General features: G+C 47.1%; 1 long non-coding RNA gene across 1 annotated transcript; it reads right to left on the bottom strand.

Moving 5' to 3' along the window:
* Window positions 1–533: 533 nt before the first annotated feature.
* On the bottom strand, window positions 534–20,800 carry LOC109369289. The gene is made up of 2 exons (XR_002118185.1): window positions 20,695–20,800; window positions 534–2,643 (listed from the first exon to the last, which is right to left on the bottom strand). It is a non-coding gene; the product is annotated as an uncharacterized LOC109369289 (long non-coding RNA).
* Window positions 20,801–22,274: the final 1,474 nt, after the last annotated feature.

Genomic DNA, 22,274 nt, shown 5'->3' on the forward strand with positions numbered 1-22,274 from the left:
TGATTTTCAACAAAAACAGGCATTTGATTAAAAAAAAAATAAAAATCAAAACTTTATTGGCACCTGTAGGAAAAATGCCATAATTTTAAGTAAAAATGTTGTGGAGAGTTGTTACACTGTGTTGGTTACACAGCACAGCTTGCACACATTGCACCATGCATCACCAGCGCTGCACAGATGAGGAGGCACACGGTGGGCTGGCAGTGCTTTATGCCATATGATTTGCATCATCCAATCTAACATGCTCTGAGTTCACAGCTCCAATATTGGTATATTTATTTTTATTCAGATCCTAAACAGCACTTTGTATGTGATCTAATTAAGCAAGCTGTAGCATGAACCTGTGAACTGGCTCTTCTATCACACGGTCAGCTGTACCTGCTGTTGGTTTTACACCATCATCTTACTACTCTTCGTGCAGCAGATCCTAGCGAGAGGCTTACAAACAACAAAACCCTCCACTTCTTCCTCTTGAAAAAACTTGTTATAATTGTCTTCTCACTTTCATTAATTAGGAATTGACACTGAGAAAAATGTTATACTGTTCCTGAATAGGTCATGTGTGTTTCTGTCTGAAACACAACAAGTACACTATTATCGTTCTGCACATCCCTTTGGATGTCAAGGTTGAGATGCAGGGCACGGCAGCCAAACCCCCCAGCTCTCCCCATCCAGAAGAGGAGGTGCCTGAAGGCCCCAGACTCTCCCTGGGCCCCTTTGGGTTAACAGCCAGTGACATTCTGTTCATCTTTGGGATGCCACTGAACATGAGTGTCTGACAGGTGAATTTCCAAACTGATTTTTTCCTCCTCAGATTTCAGAAAGATTTTCATCTTTGGCATCAATATGTATTTCAAGTGTGAATAAGTGGCAAAATCCATTTTGAAAATATCCATCATTTAATAAGCTCTGTGACGAGTTAATTCCTTTCTCATGTTGAAGGACTTACCCAGGAATAACATTTTACAAAACAATATTTGTAATAAAGATTCTGATCCTGTGGCTTTGATTATTGCTTTAAAAGCTAAGAAAGAATCAGCAGTTCTCAGCAATGAGAAGAATCGCCTCACTCAGGAAACATCCCAATGAGGTGAAACTGAAAACACTGGAATTTAACCCAAAAACTACATTCATCTCAGCATTCTGATTGATGATATTTTCCTTGCAGGGACGTGCAATAGATAAGGTGAAAGCAATCAATACGGGATTCTATTCTTTTTTAATTTATTTTTGAAGTTTGAGAGTCACTTCTGAACGGGTTTGCAAGCCCTTGCCCACAGTCACACCCTCAGCTCAGCTCCAGACACAGAGTGCTCAAGGCGTGGGCAGGTTGGGTGCAGCTGTGGGGAGGTGAGCACTGATAACGATCCCTAATGAGAGCAGAGCAGGTTTTTGTGCTTCCCATGGCTCTGCCCATGCTGCACTGCCAAGCAGGATCACGAGCCCTGAGCATCCCTCTCTGCCACGGCGCTGAGGCTGATGAAAATAATACTCAAAATACACAACGTGGTCCTCACTACCGGGCAGCCCCTCTGAGAATCACTGCCATCATCACAGCACTTTGTGAAGCACGAAGGGCATCACTGCAGAAACCGTACAAACAAGAGGAGCAAGTTCTGCAGCAGGACAGGGGAGAGCGATGCAGACAAGGACAGAGGAACTCCCACCATCACAAGTAGGTGGGCAAGGTAAGATGACTGCACGATGCTGTAACAGATTGCTTGCCACAGTGGCAGCTCAGATACTGCTGGAACAATCAGAGTGGAACACGATCTGGTAGAGCAGTTAGTGGTAGCTGCTAGAGATTAATCCCATAAAACTCCAATCTGATTTGTTGCATTTTATTGACCAACAGCTCAGTGCCAGGTGGAGCGTTGCACAATCGGCTTCCCGTCAGCAGCGCCATCCTTCAGCCAGGCAACAAGCAGATCTCCTTATCTACGCTCAAGGCACTGGGAGAGAAAGGAGATAATCATCTCTTGGCAAGATGCTGCCTGCATAACAGCCAGGTTTATACCACCAATAATGTCTTTAAATCGCAATTAGTAACACTTCAGCAGCTGAGTTCATCTGAATAGGAAGGTCAGCACGAAAGGGCCGTAGGACTGCTTGGTGTGATACCATCCCACAGCCGTGTTTGGGCACTGAGGGGCACTGACAGCTCCAGCACAACACACTGCAACATGCATCAAGGCCACGCACAGATACCGGACTGCAGTAACACTTCGACGGGTTTTGGCTGACCTCTCAAGAGCTCACAGGCTCCGAAGAGGCACAGAGCAGCCGTATTCTCAGCTCTCATTCTGTCTTCTGCTGTCATTTGGAACGTGTTGTTTCCGTGCTGCTGCCGTTCTGCATTTCCACCTCTTCCAAAACACCACAGCCCTGTCATCCCGTTGCCCCAGTACTCATCTGCTCTGGGTGTCAGGCCGAAAATGCAGGAGCTCTGCCCCGAGATGCCTGTGCCACTGTGCAGCAATACACAAACTATCCATGAGGTCCTCGCATTTGTCAGCGTGACAAACACCATTATCTCTCCAAAGCTGAGTTCATTACCTGCTCTGATGCTATCGGTACTTAACAGAGCACTGGCAGATGAGGTGAAGAGAGCATTAGGAAACCGATTGCCTTCACATTAGGTGTCTGTGTGGATAAAAGCAAAAAAGCCTGTGTATTTATAGAAACATTAATAATTATAGATGCCATTAATGCCAAGCCATCCTAATACTGAAGCCACATCAATTTAAATTTAAAAACAAGCTATCTGCACGGCTTCCTGCAGTGTTTCAGGTTAGAGGCACATCTCCTCTGAGTGTTTTAATATATTTTTATTAAAATGAACAGGAATGTGTACTTTTTTCAGCTGTCTTCATACAGCTGGATAACTGATGGTAATAACAATACCTTCTTTCAAAGCCCAAAAGGTATTTTGCATAATCTTACTTGTCATAATCATGAACACCAGAGAAAAATCTCAGTGTTGCTAACTTCTGCCCACCTTATTTGGGTGCCCCAGAATGTTCAGCAAACACTCTCAGGGCTGGGCTGCCCTCAGATCACCCAGGATTGCAGGGGAGCACTGAGCTCCTCTTCAAAGAGAGCAAATCACAGAGGTACATCTGCAGCTGGGTTCCCTAATAACCTCCACTTTAGGTCTGGAACAAAGGAGAAGTTAAAAGAAAGGGATCGGGATATCAAAAGGGGAGGGGAGGAATCAAAAGAGCTGGGTTTCAGCATCCATGATTCCAGATGTTTGCATTTATTCTGAATTTTAATGCCCCCATCAATGAAATCTGACGGAGGACAGAACTCCTCTGCCACTGGAGCGCTCAGTGTGGACGGTCACACACACCCTCGCTCAGTCTGAAGTCATCAGTGGCTTCCTCCAGGTTGTGCCCAGCGGCCATTACAACATGAATTGCAGCAATGAATCTGATCAGCAGCAGCTGGAGAACAAATCAAGTGAGGTCATTCACTCTCTTTTCTCCCACTTAATCTTCTAACCCGTATGAGCTAAGAAATCTCTCTCCTATTTATTGGGGCCGCTCTTACCAATAATAGTTAGACGTGATCTAGTCAGGCTGGCGTCACAAGTAAGAAAAACAGAAGAGGCTTTTCTGAAGCTACCGGGACTTAGAGCCGCCTTTCTGGTGCGGAGCAACACTGAGACACAGCTAAAAAAATAGGCCTGTAACAACGGAGGAAGACGTGCTCTTTATTGGGACCGCACACTACAGCAAGATTGGTCTCTGTTGTTTGGTATTGTGCCACAGATTTCAAAGGAAGTCCTTGGGAGGTGTGAAAGAAGCCATTATTTAAGGCAGGGCCCTCCAACTCAGGAGTATTTGTTAACACTCCTGTGAAAATCTTACAGCTCTTTACAGAAAAGCAGCATTTCTCACCAATCCCACACTACGGAGAGAGAAATGAAGCTGAAGTCTTACCTTGACCCAGCTCAGATTCGAGGCCATCTGAAACTCAGGTTCTTTACAAACCATGGTTCTCAGACATCAAATCTATCAACTTATTAAAAAGTATACTCAACTGATTGACTTTCCAGTCCAGAGATCTTTGCAATAACTCAGTTTGAATTTATCTGTACTTGCATTCCAAATATCTTGCCATAGAGATCACAGTTTAAAACTTACTCGCATGCATCTCAGTGAGCGGCAGGTGACTTCTGTTACAGTTCTATTGCTGGAAGCATTCTGTGAATACTTCATTAGTTGCAAACAGATTGGCCTGCAGACTTGTTCTGTGCTATCTGCTTAAAATATTGTGTACCCTAGAAATGTATCTGCTAGCCAGAGGCAATTCAGTGCGTGCAGATTTCATTTTGCCCGCAGTAATGAACACTGCATCTCAACAGTTAAGATACATATTTTAGGGGGAAAACTCCTAATAAGCAGCAATGTTTCAGTCTTCTAGATTTATTTAAAGCAAGGCAAAATTTTGTTCTCATCCCCAAATCAACGATATTTTGGTTTTACTTCAGGAACAGCACAAAGAGATGCGACACAACGTCAGCATCTCACAACAGACTTTTCAAGGGAAGGCTTTGATCATCTGAAACCCTGCTGGCAGTTATGCTTTTCCTACGAGGTTTCTCTTTTAGCTCCTTCCCACTTTTAGGAATGCTACTCAAAACCAGACTTGGCAGATCACAACAGACCCTTCTTCTGCAGTTTTCATTCATTATCCATATGCAACAGTTTTCTGAACTTTGATATCCTGGTTTTCATTTGTTCATATATACACATATATATATGTACATATATGAATACAGAGAGAGCGCGATTTAACATTCCTCTTGAAGATATAGAGAGAGATTCCTGATCATTTCTTGTACAGAAGAGAGGCATGGTTTAGTAGCACACTTCCAGCTCACACACATCCCCCTCCTCAGCTGCGTGCAGTCAGGACAGAGCCCCGGCCCCACGCTGGCACACAGTGGCACTGGCCTCAGCAGTGCTGGAGGGGCAGTACTCAAAGTAGGAATCCAGCTCTCTGAACTTGCAGGTCCTCAGTAGCAAACATGTTATATTAACTGTGCTGTAAATTCTTAAGGGCAACCAACGGAGAAGGGAGAAGAAAGACAAACTGCCCATGTAAGGCTTTGAGAAGGCTATGTGGAAAACTGTCCCCATCTATGCCCTTGACTCCCTCATTCAATCTATTCTTAATCCTAGAAGCATTAGTACAAGTCCTCAATTTCTCCCCAGCCTCCACGAGGCACTTCAGCCTTATCTCCCCAAAGCAGTGAGACTCCCAAAGAAAACCCTCATCCTTCGAGTGGGAGATGGAAAACAAACCCACACTCACATGCACAGCTCTTGTCCTCTTAGTTGTTGCTTCCATCCTCAAGAAGCCCCACACAGAGGGGATGGCACACTGCATGCAACACCTCTCACGAAGGACGCTGAGGATCAACCAAATGGGCACAGCAGAGGGAAGCAGGAGGAATGTAGGGACCATAGGACACAGAGCCTATAGGAGAGGCACTGGCACCAAGCATATTTCATTAGCAAATATGGCCTTAAGAAGAGGAGATTGGGGTCCTGCAGGGTGACCTCGCTCCTGCGCAGCTTTGTCTGTGCATTGGCACCTTCAATGGACTCTGGTGATTTTAGTCTAAGCAGGGGTTGCAGGCAGGCTGAGCTCCAGCAGGGGATGGCTGAGGCTCACCCTCCTCACACACTGCAAGCAGAAAGACGGAGCCAGAGGTGGGCTCCTATGGAAGGACTTGCCCTCAGCACTAGAGCCTGCAAGCCACCAAGCTTCTAAGGAGAGAAAATTGCTGTTTTGCAGCATGCAATAGAAGACAAGGACATTTATATGCCTAAACACATATATTTGAATATAAAACTCAAAATAATGTTTAGAGCTGCAGACACTTGTAAAATTATTGAATATAGCTGAGGCACAAATAGAAAAGGTACAAAACATGAGAACATTGCACATGACAGGCTGCATAACGAACACTGGGAAACGCCATTCACAGCACAGCTGCACGTAGCAGCAAGCTGCTGTTCGCTCAGCAGCTTTGAGGTGCACACAGCAACACCCAAATCCAGGAGCCCAGAATGCTTCCATCCACAGCACTGAGCACAATGGGAACAATGCTCCAAACAGAACGGAGCCCGAGAACAAACTGTAGAACGATGGGGATTGGAAGAGGCCCTAAAGATCACCTAGCTCCAACCCTCGGCCATTAATTCATCTCATCAGTTAATGAGATGGAGCAAATATTCACTTGAAGTCTTGTAATTAAATATCATTTAATTATAATTAGGGAAGGAAAGAACCCAAATCTCTTTGAACAGAAATGCTGCATCTCTCCCTGTCGCTGTGTGCCAAAGCAGACACAATGAGCTGCTGCTGAGCTCAGCCAGCACCATCCTGCCGCCCCACTGCCACAGCTGCAGGGCCACCAGCCCACTGCCCTCAGGGACAGCCTCACGTGAGCTGTACCTGTTGCTCCTTTTTATAAGCAGAGACAGGAGCCGGCGCCGTGCTGAGCCACAGGCCTGAGAACGCCCTTCTACAACACGTGCTTTCAGAAGGCCAGCTAGCTCCAACAGATACTGCCTGTGGGTGCTGCCCTAAAATGACAAGAAGGGGACCAAGTGAAGGCCCACAGCACATTCTGTTGCGTCCTTGGCCACACAAAGCTAGCATGCTCAATATGAAAAAGAAAAACAGTAAAATATACAAGTTTTGAATAGTCTTTTGTGAAGATATCCTGCTTTTCTACAGCATTGAAATAGAACAGTGACTGTGGTATCTAGTTGGCATCATCCAGTTATTACTCATCTCCAAGGTTTAGATGCTGCCCTCTGCAACCATCATGAAGACCTGAGAGGTAAAAAGTAACTGTGATTTTATACCAGACCAGGAGAAGGAAAGCAAGTGCGACTCGCATTAAGCGAGGGTTGGCAGGAGGAAATAGAGCTGGTTACTGTTGGTTTGCTTTCTGTTTAAAATAAACCTCAGAACGCATAGAGAGCACGGAAACTTCTATTCCTCAGTAAATTCCTGCAGCTGGTTGAGACTGTAATTTGTTTTCATTGCTGGCAGCAGCAGGAGTATTGTGTAGACCAAATGCAAGTCCAGGATTGGCTCTCTCCCAGTCTAGATTTTGAGCAACAGGTGTCTAAGCCTAATAGCATCCATCTCTCATTGAAAAAAAATGAAATGCAATTTTTAAGATCTATTTCTGAGAAGAATAAATTATTTACTTCCTGATTTACTGCCATGCCTTTCTGTTTTTGTTTGTTTTCCCCTTCTCTTCTCAGAGTCCCTCCCACATCCATTAAGAACAGCATTAGTTTAAAGGCAAATGGTCTGTATTTACGTAGGCAAGCACAGTCCCATGTCTGCTTTCTGGCAATCCATACGTGGGCCTGTTCAGTGCCTGCTACCTGCTTTAGTGGAATCTCACTGCTCCCACGTTCCCATGGCCATGCTGTTGACGGCAGCCCTGCAGGGCAGTGGTGGGCATGGAGAGAGCAGGGGGAAGGCAGCAGGCACGGGGTCCAGCTTGGAGCTGGAGGATCCAGTAAAAGAGCAGAAAAGTCAGATTGTGGAATGTGAGGAGACAGAGCGGCAGGGAGGGCCCAGGGTTTGGGGGTGGGATCCGCTGCAGCCTCAGAGGGACTTTGCCCAGGGAAGGGCAGCAATGCTGCGTGGGGTCTGGAGCACAGAACCATGGGGAGCAGCTGAGGGAGCTGCAGAATTCACATGGGGCAGCGGAGGCTCAGGGAGACCTTATTGCTCCCTACGGCTCCTGGCAGGAGGCTGGGGTGAGGAGAGGTCAGCCTGTGTGACTGCATCTTGCACCGACGCTGAATTCCAGCAGTTCTTCTCTGCAGTCCACACTCCAAAAGCAATTGTACTTCAGCAAGAGTGTACCTGCTGCCTGGACACATATCTGTGCAAACACATGCAATGTATTATTAACTAAGAACATCAGGAGTGTGGCCAGAGAAGACACCCAAGGTCTCGCACACTCAGAGCTGATGGAACCAGAAATAATCAGTTCTGCAAATGTGTGCGCTGTTGTCTGCTGACACAGCTTTGGGACTTGCGCATCATTCCAATAAAATGCGGAACACTTTCCTTTCACAGCAACATTAACTTGTAAGCTCCTTTAATGTTATTAAAGTGAGAAAGCAACCAGAGTGTTTAAGATAAGTCCAGTAAAGTCAGCTGAGCATTCTCCAGAACTGCCATCCGAGGCAAACACGTCCAAAACACACTTTGGTATAAAAATGTAAGTTTCCATCAATGAGTAAGCATCACTTATTTCTCAGAATTGGTTGAAAAAGAAAAGATTTTAACTGGTTTACAGAAAGCAACCGAACATATTCTAAGTAGTTAAGTAAGGCAAGATCCTTTCTGTCCAACAGATCCAAAGAAGAAATGGGAATTCTGAACAACACAGGAAGAACTGATATCTCTGGGATTATAACTGTCAGCATAAATACTCCAAAAGAGCATTTTGTGATGTGCACTCAGGGAAAAGCAGTAAAATTGCACTGCTTACTTTAAGTCAACAACTTGAATCTTGTCACATTTGCATAAGCTGTTAGAGCAAGTTAACATGATTGGATCATTGGTGCAGATGAGCCTACAGACTGAACACTGCAACCATGGGGAGAGCCTCAGCCCCCCAGGCTGGGAGCCGAGCTGCTGCAGGGAGCCCCGGTGAGTGGGGAAACCTAAACCCAGCGCGGGTCTGGAGGGCGCAGATGAGAGGCAGAGAGCCCAAGGACTTTTTGGGCTGCAGAGCTGCTTCATTACAGCAACATATGGACACATCTCATGTATTCCTCCCCTGTTACCAGGAGTCTGCTAATTAGCCAAGAAGAGAAGTACAGATGTATAAGCAGGTTTTTTTTTTTTTAAGCCATTGATATTTCTATCGGTTCCAATTTCAGACTTGTAGGATTTCTGCTGTATTTTGGGAGTACAGACAGACTTGCAGCCTCCAGTACACAAAAGCATGCAGTAACGCAGAGCAGAAGTTTCTAAGAGTTCAGACTGCAAAGAAACCAACACCTCCCAGGTTCTCCTGCTGAATTCATGAACTAGATTACATAAACTACATATTGAAAAGTCATGTCCAAATCATTTGGGTCCTGTCACACCTCCATGCAAATTGGACATGGAGAAAATGAGATGAGATGCTCCTACTGCTGCACCTCAGCCTGTTGCTCTACGTGGCCCTGAAGATGGCAGCTTTCCCACCACAGAGTGAGCTCACCCACTCTCAGACATAAGTTCTCAGCTGGCTTTGTTGCTTTAACCCCAACAAACCCTGGAATCCACAGCCCACTCCACTGGGTGTAAATCCAGCCTTTAAAGGCTGGACACACAGAGCTATCAGACCATTTCCTAAAAACAAAGAATTATTTATCAAAGCAATGCAACAGCAACGTGGAAGAGCTATTTCAAAGCACCCTGCACACAGTTGTCCTTCGGAGGAGGGCGTTCCATGGGACCGTAATGGCAGAGTTTGCTGTGTGCTCCCCTCCCAGCACAGCTCAGGCAGCCTCATCCCCAGCTGCGTGAGACGGCTGCTCCAACTCCCTGGGTGCTGGGCTGAGCTGCTGCTTCACGCTTTCATGAAAACCATGTGTGTTATGGAGTCAGCGAACCGGGCACCCGATGAGTCAGCTCATATAGGTTTGGGGGATGCCATGAGCTTCCTTGAGCCTTCAGCCATTCAAAGAGGAGTGTCAGGAAAGTATGAAAGCGATACGTGCCCATATCGTATCATACACATTCATATTCTGGGAGTACAGAAAAGCATTTGATGTTATCAACATTATCTCTCTATATAAAAACAGTTTCTGAACAGAGCTGAAGATGAATTGCTTTAAAAAAAAAAACAAACCAACAAGCACATCGCACATAATGCCAAAAGCACATAATGGAAATCATGTGAAGGCTTCCATGTCCTGGAGTTGTTTTGGGTGCCAGAACTCAGATCTGCACAAAGCTGTTGCCATGTGAAGAGAAATAAACACAGAAGCAGTTCTTAAAAAAAGAAAACCAAACAACATCCTGTAACGTAGCATTTCTCATTTAAAACAACAACAACCGAGGCCCCGTGTCATTTTTCCCTGTGGGCAGAGCAGGAGCCGAGTTCAAAGCCCTCTGCCCCATGGCACAGACCCACAGCACAGCCAGCTGCACCCAGTGAGCCCTGCTGCTGTGACCAGAGAGAGCATAAAACCAAGCATCGGGCTGCAAAGAGCTCACTGCAGTTTGTAGGTGTCCCATGAAGAAGTCAATCACTTGCTAAGGCAAAGCAGTGCTGTGTATTCTCTTTTTCCTGAAGCAGACGCTCTACTAAATAGCAGCACGGTCACTCTAAGTCACTCTAAGCAACAGAGGCACGTGGGACGAGCACTGTGCCTGCACTGCTTCCAGCTCCAGGGCCCCACTGCTGAGGGAGGGGACGAGAAGAGAAGGATGAAGGGAAATGCAGATCTGCTCCCCCTGGATGGTGGCCCGGAGGGGGTCAGAGCAAAGTGCTCTTTTCTCTGTTTTAACTTAACTTGCCACAAAAAACACACCTCTGGGTCAGGACCAGATGCATAACACAATTACTTGTAACAGCAGAAGTTCAGCCCCAATGCCAAATTTGGGAAATAAACAGGTTTGAAAGATATGAAGCACTTTTTGGAGCCTAATGAAATTAATCCTAAGCATGTTGTAAAGAAGCAAGTAATTTTGCCCAGGTAGTTCATGGACACCCCATCCCTGCAGGCATCCAAGGCCAGGCTGGATGTGGCTCTGGGCAGGCCTGGGCTGCTGGTTGGCGACCTGCACACAGCAGGGGGTTGGAACTGATGAGCACTGTGGGCCTTTGCAACCCAGGCCATTCTGTGATCCTATGAATTGAGGAGAGCTAGAAAGTCCCAGAGGGCTGAATAAAGGGCAGAAGTGTCTGCATGAAAGGGGTGGGGATGGCACTCAGCGAAGCCAGAGCCTGGCTGTATGGGCCGACCTGGGAGCTGAGCACCACAGGTTCCAATGTGCAACACAAAGCTGTCAGCAGAATTCAGGGAAGGGCTCCAATGGTGTTTGTTTCTGGAGCTCCAGCCATATCTCCAAAGAGAGCTGGCTATGGTATAAAGGAGATCCTGTTAGCTTTGGTATTGATTTTCTCAATGGCTCAGACTAAACATTCATTTAAATGCAATTTCCAGTTCGCACTAAAATAGCATTCAAAAAGAAAAAAGAAATCCATATTGGCTGTTTTATAAAGTAAGCGATTTCAGAAGTATTTCATTATTTCCGGTATCTGTCCTACAAGTGCTCGGTGAGCCCTGAGCAGGTAATGGAGCACTGTGATGTTCAGGGCCAGGCAGCTCAGCAGGGAGGAGACAACACTCCCACCTTCCACCACACCCAGTGCACTGTTTCTGACCCGTGCCCTCCTCCTATCAGAGCAGGTTGCTCTGCACCACATGCAGATATTCCAGCTGAGTCCAGAGCCTGGACGGTCAGCGAGGGAGAAGCTGGAAGCTCAGTGCTCAAAACAAATCCCCAGGAATGTGTATTTAGGAATGTGTATTTTCAGGTTTCACCATTAGCCAGGACACCAGCAACACACGCAGCCCAGCAGAGGCGTTGGCAGCGGGGCTGGGGACCCACTCTGAGCTGCCACCAAAGGACAGCAGTGAATTGAGAACAGGTGCTGCAGGAAGATTTTACAATTACGGCTGATTTAATACAAGATAAACACGGCTTTAGAGACACTTCAGTGTCTATTGATTCCTATGAAAAGGAGCGTACATAAAAAGATTTATTTAATTGCTTTTGCATTTTGAAAGCGTGGGTTACAGCCATTAATCACTGGGAGCACGGACACAAGCGTCCCGCTCATGCAGTGCCAGCCTGACCTACAGCGTGCTGCAGGCACTGAACTGCACGTAAGTGTCAAAGCCCAGAGCTGTGGAGGGACTGCACTGAGGGACACGGTCAGTGGGCATGGAGGTATGGGTCAGGTTGACCTTAGGGGATCCTAGAGCTCTTTTCCAGCACTAGCAATTCTATGATCCCATTCCAACATCAACATCACATCCCAGCAAGCGCAGTAAGCGTAGAAAAGATATAAACTATGCAAGCAGGATCTCCACCACCAGCTGAGGTAGGTGCCAGCCACCTGAGCACACCAGTGATTCCTGCTCTGATAGACTGCATTTTCTCCTCTTTTTCACTATGATTTGCACCAAACTATTCATCAGGTGCAGAAAAACATTACTTTGCCAACTAGGGGACAGCCTCCTGTCCCTGCACTGCTACCAACGTGAGGAAAGGAATGAAGTGAAATTCCGGACATCTTCATCACAATGTCAAACCCACTAAAACAGCATCTGTGGCTAACTCCAATGAAAACAGTGCTCTAGTTGCTGTTATCTGAAGTACTTGGCAAGTACCAATAAATAATGAACTTTTTAAATTGCAAGAGTGCTTTTTTTTTTTTTCCAATAAGCACATAGAATTTGAGAGCGTTTTTAGACATGACAATGCCATGACATTGGCATCACTTATGACTTTGTGGTCCCACCCCAAGCCATAGGCAGCCCCCAGCTGGGCTCCCATCCTATCAACATCACCTCCCCAGGCACTGAGCTCAGCTATGGAAGGCACTGCTGCATCCATCCCCGCACTGCACAGAGGCAGATGAGCAAATTCATTCTCCCCATTGCACACGTTCTCTTACGGGGCAACGGCTGTTTCAGAAAACAGGACGGGAAGAACGTGGAACTGTAACAGTTGCTCTGTGTCTTATTTTGTCACGTAGTTACAAGTCTGCACCAATGTATCCTTAAGAGTTAACTCAAGCAAAGAAAACCGAGGGGTTTCTGCCCACACAGCACGCTTCTGGAGCCATTTATCACCACATTTCGGATTATGAGGTTTGACCATTTAGAAATAAATGAAAAGCAAACGAGGGTCCATTCTTCAGCCCTCGGTATCGCTCTGTTTCAGCACAGAAGCACACTGACTCCTAAAAAATAAACACGTCCTGCTCCAGACGCCTGGCAGAGCCTGCTAAGGACACCAATTCCCTCCAATTCATAATGCTTAGATATAGGAAGTTATATTGAACATGTTTTGCTCCCTCTCTGCTTCCATTTCCCTAGAGCTGCCCAGGGCTATGTGCAGGATGGGGACAGGAGGGCACAGGGACACAGCGCAGAGCCTGTGCTCTCCACCCAGCAGAGCGGCAGCGAGCATCCCTCTGTACTGCTGGGGCTGCAGCTCAGCTCTGGGTCCCTCACTCCCAGAAAGAGGGGTCTGTTCTGCTCCCAGGGAACAGCAATAGGACAGGAGGTGATGGCCTCACGCTGTGCCAGGGGAGGGTCAGATTGGCTGCTGGGGGAAAACCTCTCCAAAGCACAGCTGCCCAGGGATGGGGGGAGGTGTCACCCCTGGGGGTGTTCCAGAGCTGTGGGGATGTGGCACTGAGGGACGTGGGCAGTGGGCACGGGGTGGGCTGAGCTCAGCTATCTCAGAGGGCTTTTCCAGCCTTAATGACTCCGTGGTTCTTATAGATCTTTGTATTCACATCCTGCTCTGCTAATAAAAATAGACTGAGCCCCTCTGGTGCGATTCATTTCTCACTTCCCTTTTCATAAGCTCTCCAAATATAAGAAACTTGTCTGCCCAACTCACTGCAGCACGGAACGCCTCGGATACCTGGGGAGAAATCAAACCACAATTTCTGGAAAGTTTAATTTAAACACTTGAACTAAATGGAGAGGTATTTGAAGCACAAGGACAGTTGTCCAGTAGCAGGTAAGAACTGATCTCCTGGCTTCATTTTTCCCTTGAAATTATCCATTAAATGGAGAAGCTGTTCGTTACTGTAAGGCTTTCTGAACCTTGCTGAGGCTGCCCTTATCAGTTACAAGACAGAAAGCCCACTGGTAAACGTTTAAGTTCCAAATTACTTCAATCTGCACCCTAGTGACACACAGACTTGCACATATGGTGTCAACATGCTAACTGCTTTTCCTTCACCTTCTACTAGTTAAGCATGATGCTGACTCGGCAGTCCTGCAAGGAAACAGCTGAACCCAACATACCACGTTTGTTCTGCACTTTGGGAATTGTCATATTGCGTCTGTGGGATTCAATTTTTTAAGGAGTTGTCAAGTTTAATTGGAGAGTTCACACAATCCCAGCTCTGGTGCCGTGATTTATCCAACAAGTGTTTTGCTTTCATCACTTTACACCACTCATAGATCTAAATAAAACCATCTGCGAACAAAGCCTGTGGAACTGGGTGAACAGCTTTAGCACGATAGTTTTCCGAAGGTTTCATTTGTGTGCTTTGCCATTTGCTGGATGCTCAGCTATGTTTTTAGCTTTCCTGCAACTCTGGGTCGCAGCTGCAGAGCTGCAGACAGAACAGGATCAGGCAGAGGGGCAGTGGGAGCGATGCTCAGCCTGCGTACATCCAGGTGTACCAAGCACAATTACCAACAAGCACAAATTCCAGGTTGGAAAAACGTTTTACAAGTGTCAAACTTGGGAGCTGAGCGGCACAGGGTCAAGCTGGGATGGGTACTGAGCAAAAGTGAGAGTGCAGAGTACTTATGGGGCACCCAAAAGGCTCTTTAACACCTCTAGGGAATAAAGCCAACAGCACATTAGCCTTCTCTGCCCTGCATTTGAAGAATACTGCAGCCAAACAAAAAGGCAGTGAAATTTCAGCGAGCGTAACAGACCATGGCATGCTCTGAGTGCACACCAGGTCTGAAAACGCAGGAGCACAGAGGCTTTGCTTCACAAGGACAAAGCCTTTGCTCCCTGCTCTGACACAGGCACATTTCTCCGGGTAGCTCAATGCTGGTGAGCAGCAGCCTCATGCCCAGCCCAACTCTATGGTGACAGCTGGCAGCAAAGAGCTCACTGAATTAAGGGCATGTTTTCTTCCTAACACCCTTCTGACTGACAACTGCAAGGTGTTTGCAAGGGAGCCAGATTCATCTGTCTCTAAACGCCTGAAGTTCAGCGTGGCAAAGCACTGCCTTACAAAGTGAGCAACGATTGCTACAATAATTCCGTGGAACTCACTTGAGTAAGTTTGTTTTCATCAGATGCATTCAAACTGATAGCAATCTGCTTTTAACTTGGCACAGGAAGAGGCAATGCAGCTTTGCTCAGAACCTCCTCCCTCCCATGGCTTGGCAGAAGGGCTCCCACAGACCCGAGGTGTGCAGCTCTGTGCCCTCAGCACCACCTCGGCACTTTTGGGGCAGCCTTCCAGAAAGTATTCCAGCTCATGCTCACTCTCAGCCACCCTAATGCTGTACCTGTTAGTTTTGTCTCCAGAGCTCACTCATTACATGCAGCTTGTAAGCTAATAAAGCAAGCCCACTATGAACTTGCTGAGGTTTGAGCCACGAAAGCCTTTTGCAGCACTTACTGTATCTTGGGGAAAAAACAAACAGAAGTTTAGAAGCCCCAGTTCATTCCTGGTCAAATACTCAATTTGCAAATGAAAGAATTGTATATCATAGAATGGCCTGGGTTGCAAAGGCCCACGATGCTCATCCAGTTCCAACCCCCTGCTGTGTGCAGGTCACCAACCAGCAGCCCAGGCTGCCCAGAGCCACATCCAGCCTGGCCTTGAGTGCCTGCAGGGATGGGGCATCCACAGCCTCCTTGGGCAACCTGTTCCAGTGCCTCACCACCTCTGGGGGAAAAACTTCCTCCTAATATCCAACCTAAACCTCCCCGTCTCAGTTTAAAACCATTCCCTTGTCCTATCACCAGCCACCCTCATAAACATTGCACCCCCTCCTGTTTATCCGCTCCCTCCAAGCACTGGAAGGCCACAATGAGGTTCTCCCCTTCCTCCCCACCTTCTTAAAATAAATAAGGAAAAGTAAACTGTTATAATTTATGGCAATTGACAAACTCCCATCTTCACATTAATTCTTAGCTCTAAGAGCCTGGAAGCAGACACATTCAGTACATCTCACCTTTCCATTTTTTATTACTTGTTATCACAGTCCCTTCAACCAGGATCAGAGCCCACTAGAAATGAGGCCTTTATCCAAAGCCTGTAATGCAGTTCAGAGAGCAATTTGGGCCCAGCTGGCCTGCAGCAGCCACACTTCTCACATCTGTCTTCAAGTCTGCTAGCAAACAGCTTTCCCACTGCCATGTTTAATAGGTACAAGGCTCCACCTTGCTGTGTTTTTGTAACGGAAAATGCCTGTGTGAACCGATAGCAAACCTCCCAGTCAAGAGCTTTTATGTAACACTGCTCATTTTTCCTTCTGTGCCATCATTCAGAACTGAAAAACATTTGCAAAGGCATAACTAGTTCACACGGCAATTTCCTCACTGCGTGTGACAAAACAAAGGCATTTCATCCTGCACGAGCAAGCACATCGTGCCCACTTGTGCCCAGAGTTCCATGCTCACACAAGAGGCACACACTGCTGCTCCCCAGGCTGCAGCACACCTCCATGAGGCACAGCCCGCACTGCCCTGCTCTCCCATCACAGCAGAACCAGCCATAACCCCGCGGAGCTGTGAGCACCCAGCAGCCCTTCCTTACTTCTGCACTTCACAGCAGTGTCTAAGTGCTTAACTCAACCTGAAGATATCTTAACCTTTCCACACATACCTAATTCCTCTGCTACATTCGTGTGTAATTTAAAACCAATTAACTGAATGGAAGGAAGAAGAGCTTTACACTGAAGAAAAACAAATGAGTCTTCCTTGACCTTATAATTATGACCATACTACCCAGAAAGCCAATGCAGTATTGACCATGAATTCACCTTGACCGTTGAACTGCTAACACAATATTTTCACACCATTCTTTCCAGGGACGTTGTGACAGCGTTCACACAACAGCAAGCTGTGCTTAACAGAACCACACACCTCACCCTGGCATCCAGGTGCTTTGTTGTAGGCTTCTACTATAAACGTTTACATATTTTTCCTTAGAGTAAACTAAGGAATAATTTTCTTAGCCAAAATAATACCTTAGAAGATATAGATTTCATACAAGATGTGTACAAGGAAGAGCTCTTTTCCTGCGAGACATCCTCATTTGTTAACATCACTTTGACAGCCTCATTCCTGAGCGCAGCAGTCTGAAGAGGTAGATGCTAAGCAGTGCTATAATTAGCATGTAATTTGTTCTCAACTTCCCACTCCAAAATAACGAGATGAAAAAACTGCTGGCTAGACAGAAGGGATAGCAGGGTTCCCAGCCACAGTGCAGGTCTCCCATGGAACTGGGGATTCACAGGCTCACAGCTGCTTCCCACCACTGACCAACATCAAGCCTCAGTTCTAGGCTGCTCAAATAAGACTGATATCCAAACATAGGCATCCTATGATGTTTGAAAGCTGATGACCTGAAGCTGCAGGTGAAGCAGAGTGGCACTGCTGCCCACAGAGCCTTCAGGCCATGCCATACACCAGCTCTGTGCAAGCTGCATGCCAGCCTCTAGTCATTATGTGCAGAACATTGACCTTTAAGCTCATCATTGCTTAGTTGAGCTGGAGAAAAATGGGCTTTCCTCCACACCCCTCACCAATAAGCTCTGCTGCAAAGGAGACAAGAAAGTTGAACTTCTTGGGCATTAATACTCACTATAATTTTCTATTGGGCCATTTAAAAGTAAGAGTGAACCACGAGTACAGTGGCATGTTGCATTCATTTTATCATAAATATATCAATCTCTATGTATTTCATGCTAATTAGGAAAATTAAATGAGGTAGCCTATAAAAGGCATCAGGTGAAAGCCCGAAGAGCAGAGGACACCACGTTCGAGGAAGGCCGTGTTCTGCACTGCAGAGCAGGAGTCCTTCTGGGGCACTGCCTGAGGTCCTAGAAGCACTCACTGTGATGCACCCTGGTCTCCTCAGAATGGCGATTTACACCTAAATTACTTCTGTCATTAAGCTCAGACCACTATATTAGATTTCCATTGTTCAAAACAAAAGGTTCTTTTTGTTGGCTTTGTTCCCACAGTTATTAGATTAAGCAGGTCATTAAGAAGTAGTTTACCAGGGTTTCTCATAGACGTTATTCGGTAGCGATAAACAGAGCAGATTTTTGAATCCATTTAGAAAGGAAAAAATTCACATCACATTTGACAGCCCCAAACTAGAACTGAGAATTTGACCCACGGGTTCCGCGAAATGGCTACAGAAATCAAGGGCTCTTCTCTGCTAGCAGCTAGCTTGCCTTTGGTTTTGTTTCTGTAAGTACCAAGTTGAGCACAGGATACATTTGCTGTAAAATAGCAGACTCACCTTTTCTGAAACAGTTTTGCTCTGGTTGGAAGTAATTATTAAGGGGTCTCAGGTGTGCACTGGGCTGACACTCAAGCCACAGCTGTGCTCTGCCCCCCCTCCCAGCTACCATTAAAGCAGTGCTCCAGAGAGACAGGAGAGAAGCTAGGGAAAAAAATTAAAGTAAAATGTTTATCTGCAACCACCACATGCTGCAGATAAATGCTTTAGGGATGCTGTGGGCTTGAACTTCCACCAGAGCAAAGTTTTCCTTGCACAGCATCATCCTTTTATTATTCAATTAAAGCTTTGGCTAAGAACGGCTGCCCTTTCTATCTGTAAACTGAATAAGCTGTACCCACTGAACTGTACCCACTTCTGAGTGACTCCCACCGACTGTCTGTGCTTTACACCAGGCTCGAGTGCCTGAGGGTGCAGGGACCACAATGTGCAAAGCATCGCTGGGAGAGGAGAGCTGCTGCTTCTCATCCCTGCGGGCTTTGTTTCAGAGTTGTGGCAAATCTTCACAAAGACCAAGAGCAGCACTGACCGTCGCTCTGCAGGTACCCCGCGGGCCCTGAAGGGAAACCCTTGGATGCCAGCAATGAGGAGCACGCACGTATTGGGACAATCAGCTTGTTGCACACCTACACCCCGGACAAGCAATGTTTTCTCCCTCTCAGAGCAGTTTCCATGCTATTCTAACATCTCACAGCCTTTGTAACAAACGATAGTGTGCATTTATCAACAAGTAAAAGCTGAAGGAGAAACATCCGAAAGCAACCAGTTTAGCCAAGGATTCTCAGTCCCTCCTCCTCCATCTACCCAGTGACACGCAGCCAACAGCAGCATTGCCAGGAATACATGGGGATGTGGGGCTGCCAGCCTCCAGGACCTCGATGCCATCACAGCCTGCAGGCAGAGCCCACGCAGACCTTCCCACACCACGGACCTCTGCCCAGGGACCCCCCAGCCTGGGGAGCACCGTTTCCCTTAGCGCTCTTTCACCACCTGTAAGAGGTAGATAACGCACAGACTTAACTCACAGCGAATGAGTTGTCAGAGCGTCTCTCTCCCATCCCAAATGGGAGCATTCTGGAGGAAAGAATGAGCTAATTAGATATACGTACAAAACGTTTTTGCGAGCTCTCTTTAGATGTAGATGATATCTCCCAGGTGGAAAACAGATTGCTCGTTTGTTCAGCCAGCTTGCTGAAGAACGAGTTCCTGACATTTTTGTTATTATTTTTATAGCTATATTCATGAAGTCTTGTGGTTGATAAGTAGGGCAATTTGCATCGCACTCCACCCAACCCAGCAACGCAGCTCTAAGCACCGAGGGAAGCGGGACCCGGGGCGGTGGGAGCAGGCCCCGCATCTCCAGCGCGCACCGCCGCCGCCTGGTAAAGCACAGCCGTTAGAGGCACTTGTGGCACCTTTAGCTTCTTTGTCTTCAATCACCGAGATGCCTGGCATTTCAAAAAGTCAAGTGGGGAGGATTAGACTCAGCTGAGAAAAATATCTTCGCACAGAGCGCGCAAATAGGAAGCACGCTCACAGGAAAGGGCAAAGCAGAAACTGTTCTCCATTTGTTTCCACTATAAAAAGGAAGAGGCCCGCAAGCACCGAGCAACAAGACAGAAAGACCTATCCGATGGCGATCGGAGATTACAAACGCTTTTGTTACGGACAAAGCGCCGACGCGCCTTCCCTGACCCCTCATTAGTGCCGGCTGGGGGTCCGGGCAGCCCCGCACAACGGCCCAGCAGCCCCCCCGGCTGTGTTATAGCTCTGAAAAACATCACACGAGGCAGCGAAAGGAAAAATTAGCGTGCGCAACATTTTAACCCCAGCGCCGTCCTGTTTTGTACTGAAATCCATCAGCAACTGTGATTAAGAGACCGAGAATCCACTTGTTGTGCCCAATTCCAAATCAATTCTGAACACGAGCACTTGACACCAGTTATTTATCCTTTATGATGTGCACATAGCAATGACTACACCGAGATTATAGCACATGCTTATGTGATTCTTGCACCATACATCACCTAAATTCAAACCAATATATCTTCAAGAACACCACCACGTTAAATCAGGAGAGAAGCACACTCGTGCTCTTCCAGTCTTCCCAGCAGCATAAAAGGTGCTTCAGGCAGCATGTAAGGCCCTCCATGTTTATGCAATGCACTTTTGTTCCAAACCAACCTCAATCTTGCCTTTTTCCTTTAAATAAGAAGCAATGGTTTTCATTTCTCTTATATCTTCTATTCACACACACTGGTAAAATCTTCCTTCAAGTAAGGAAAAGGTAGCTTTAGCGTTACTCATTACTTAGAATTCTACTGAGCCTTTAGGCCAGTCCAGCCAGCACAAAAAATAATAGAAACACGTACAGCACTTACCCTTGGGATATTTGGAGTAAGTTTCATTACAGTCTTCTTTCCCACACCACGTTTCCTCTAGCATGAACACTCACACCTTCCCCCAGCAGCACACCCCATAGCCAGGACGGGGAATAAATCAGCCCAGCACTGCTCCCACCCAGCTGCAGGCCTGGCCCTAATGCTGATGTGCTGCACCTGGCCCAGGGGCGTTCCCTGCTGCAAGAGGCACCTGCTGCTCCAAAGGGCAAGGAGCTGAGCAGGGAGCTGTGGTTGAGGAGCAAGTTGGAGGGCAAATGGCTGAGATGGCTCACTTCTCTTAGGTGGTGCAATGGCACAGGGACAGCTCTGTTCTTTGAGGAGGAGGAGGAGGAGGAAGGGCAGGGGCCTGGCCAGCAGTGCAGGTTGTGTCTTGGGGAGCAGCACAAAGAGGGCAGGAGCAAGTTGGGTGTGGAGGCACGTGAGGGGGTTAATTAGCAGCTGCTGATAGTTACCCTCCAATACTTATCCTGAGAAAATAACTGTTATTTAGGCACTCAGCGTGCATGGCAGTGTCAGAACGGTTTTATCTTCTCCTTTGTGAGCTGATGGAAACATTACACAGATGTATTTCTGGAGCTAATTGGAGCGATCCTGTTCTCTCAGCTCTCTCAGCTGGCTCGCATGGTTTAAATAAGCCTCCTATTAACTCAGTCATTTTCTTAATCCAGCACTAGACTTTTAAATACTGTTATTCCTAACACAGCAATGACTTCAGTGTGAGTAACTCTGCTCCCTAGGCACATCGCTATATTGATAATGTGATTTAAGCCCTGATGCATACACCTCCAATACTCTGATATGCAATTTGAAAGGCTATTACTTAAAGGCTCAGGTCGCTGGGAAAATAATTCAGCTGCTGAAGGCAGCCTCCTCTAGCAGCAACGTGGTGCTGTGGCTCCGGCCTTGTGGTGGTTGCTGATCCCGTGCCCCAGGGATGCTGGCACCATCCTACAATTCTGTGGTCCTCAACACTGCACCTGTGGTTCAGAGGACTGAATTTTGTCTGTGCAAGATGAGAAATGCTCGCACCGTGTGTCTGCCATGAAAACAAACGCTGCTGCAATGGGCTGATGGTTCCCTGGGCAGCAGCACTCGTGTCCCTGCCGAGTCCTTCCTGTGCAGGGAGGACTTCAGGAGCTGCCCTTCTCTGGATGAAGTGCCATGTGGGGTTTATCCAGGCTGCTCACCTGTCCACCGAGCATTTTCCTATTTTTGCCTTCCTCATGTGGCAAATAGGATGACCGTGCAAATGAACGGATTGTCCCATTCGCTCTGTTACTCTGAGCAACATTTAATTAGTGGGAAGGCGCAGCCTACCAGGAGGACCTCGTGTTTACCAGACACAAACTCTGCCCAGCGGCCTCAGCTGGGAGCACACCACAGATCAAGCTGCTCCCTGTGGGCTGAGCTGCTCCCCGTGGATGAAGCAGCCCAGGCTCGCAGGGTGCCTCGGTGCAGATGGGCTCTTTGCACAGCGTCGTGCTGTAATTTGTAATTGACAGTTTTCTTGTGAGAGCTTCCCAGCCAAATCAAGAGATTGTTCTCCAAAGACAGGCAGC

The sequence above is a fragment of the Meleagris gallopavo genome, chromosome 10 (assembly GCF_000146605.3).
Source record: "Meleagris gallopavo isolate NT-WF06-2002-E0010 breed Aviagen turkey brand Nicholas breeding stock chromosome 10, Turkey_5.1, whole genome shotgun sequence".
Taxonomy (NCBI): Eukaryota; Metazoa; Chordata; class Aves; order Galliformes; family Phasianidae; genus Meleagris; species Meleagris gallopavo.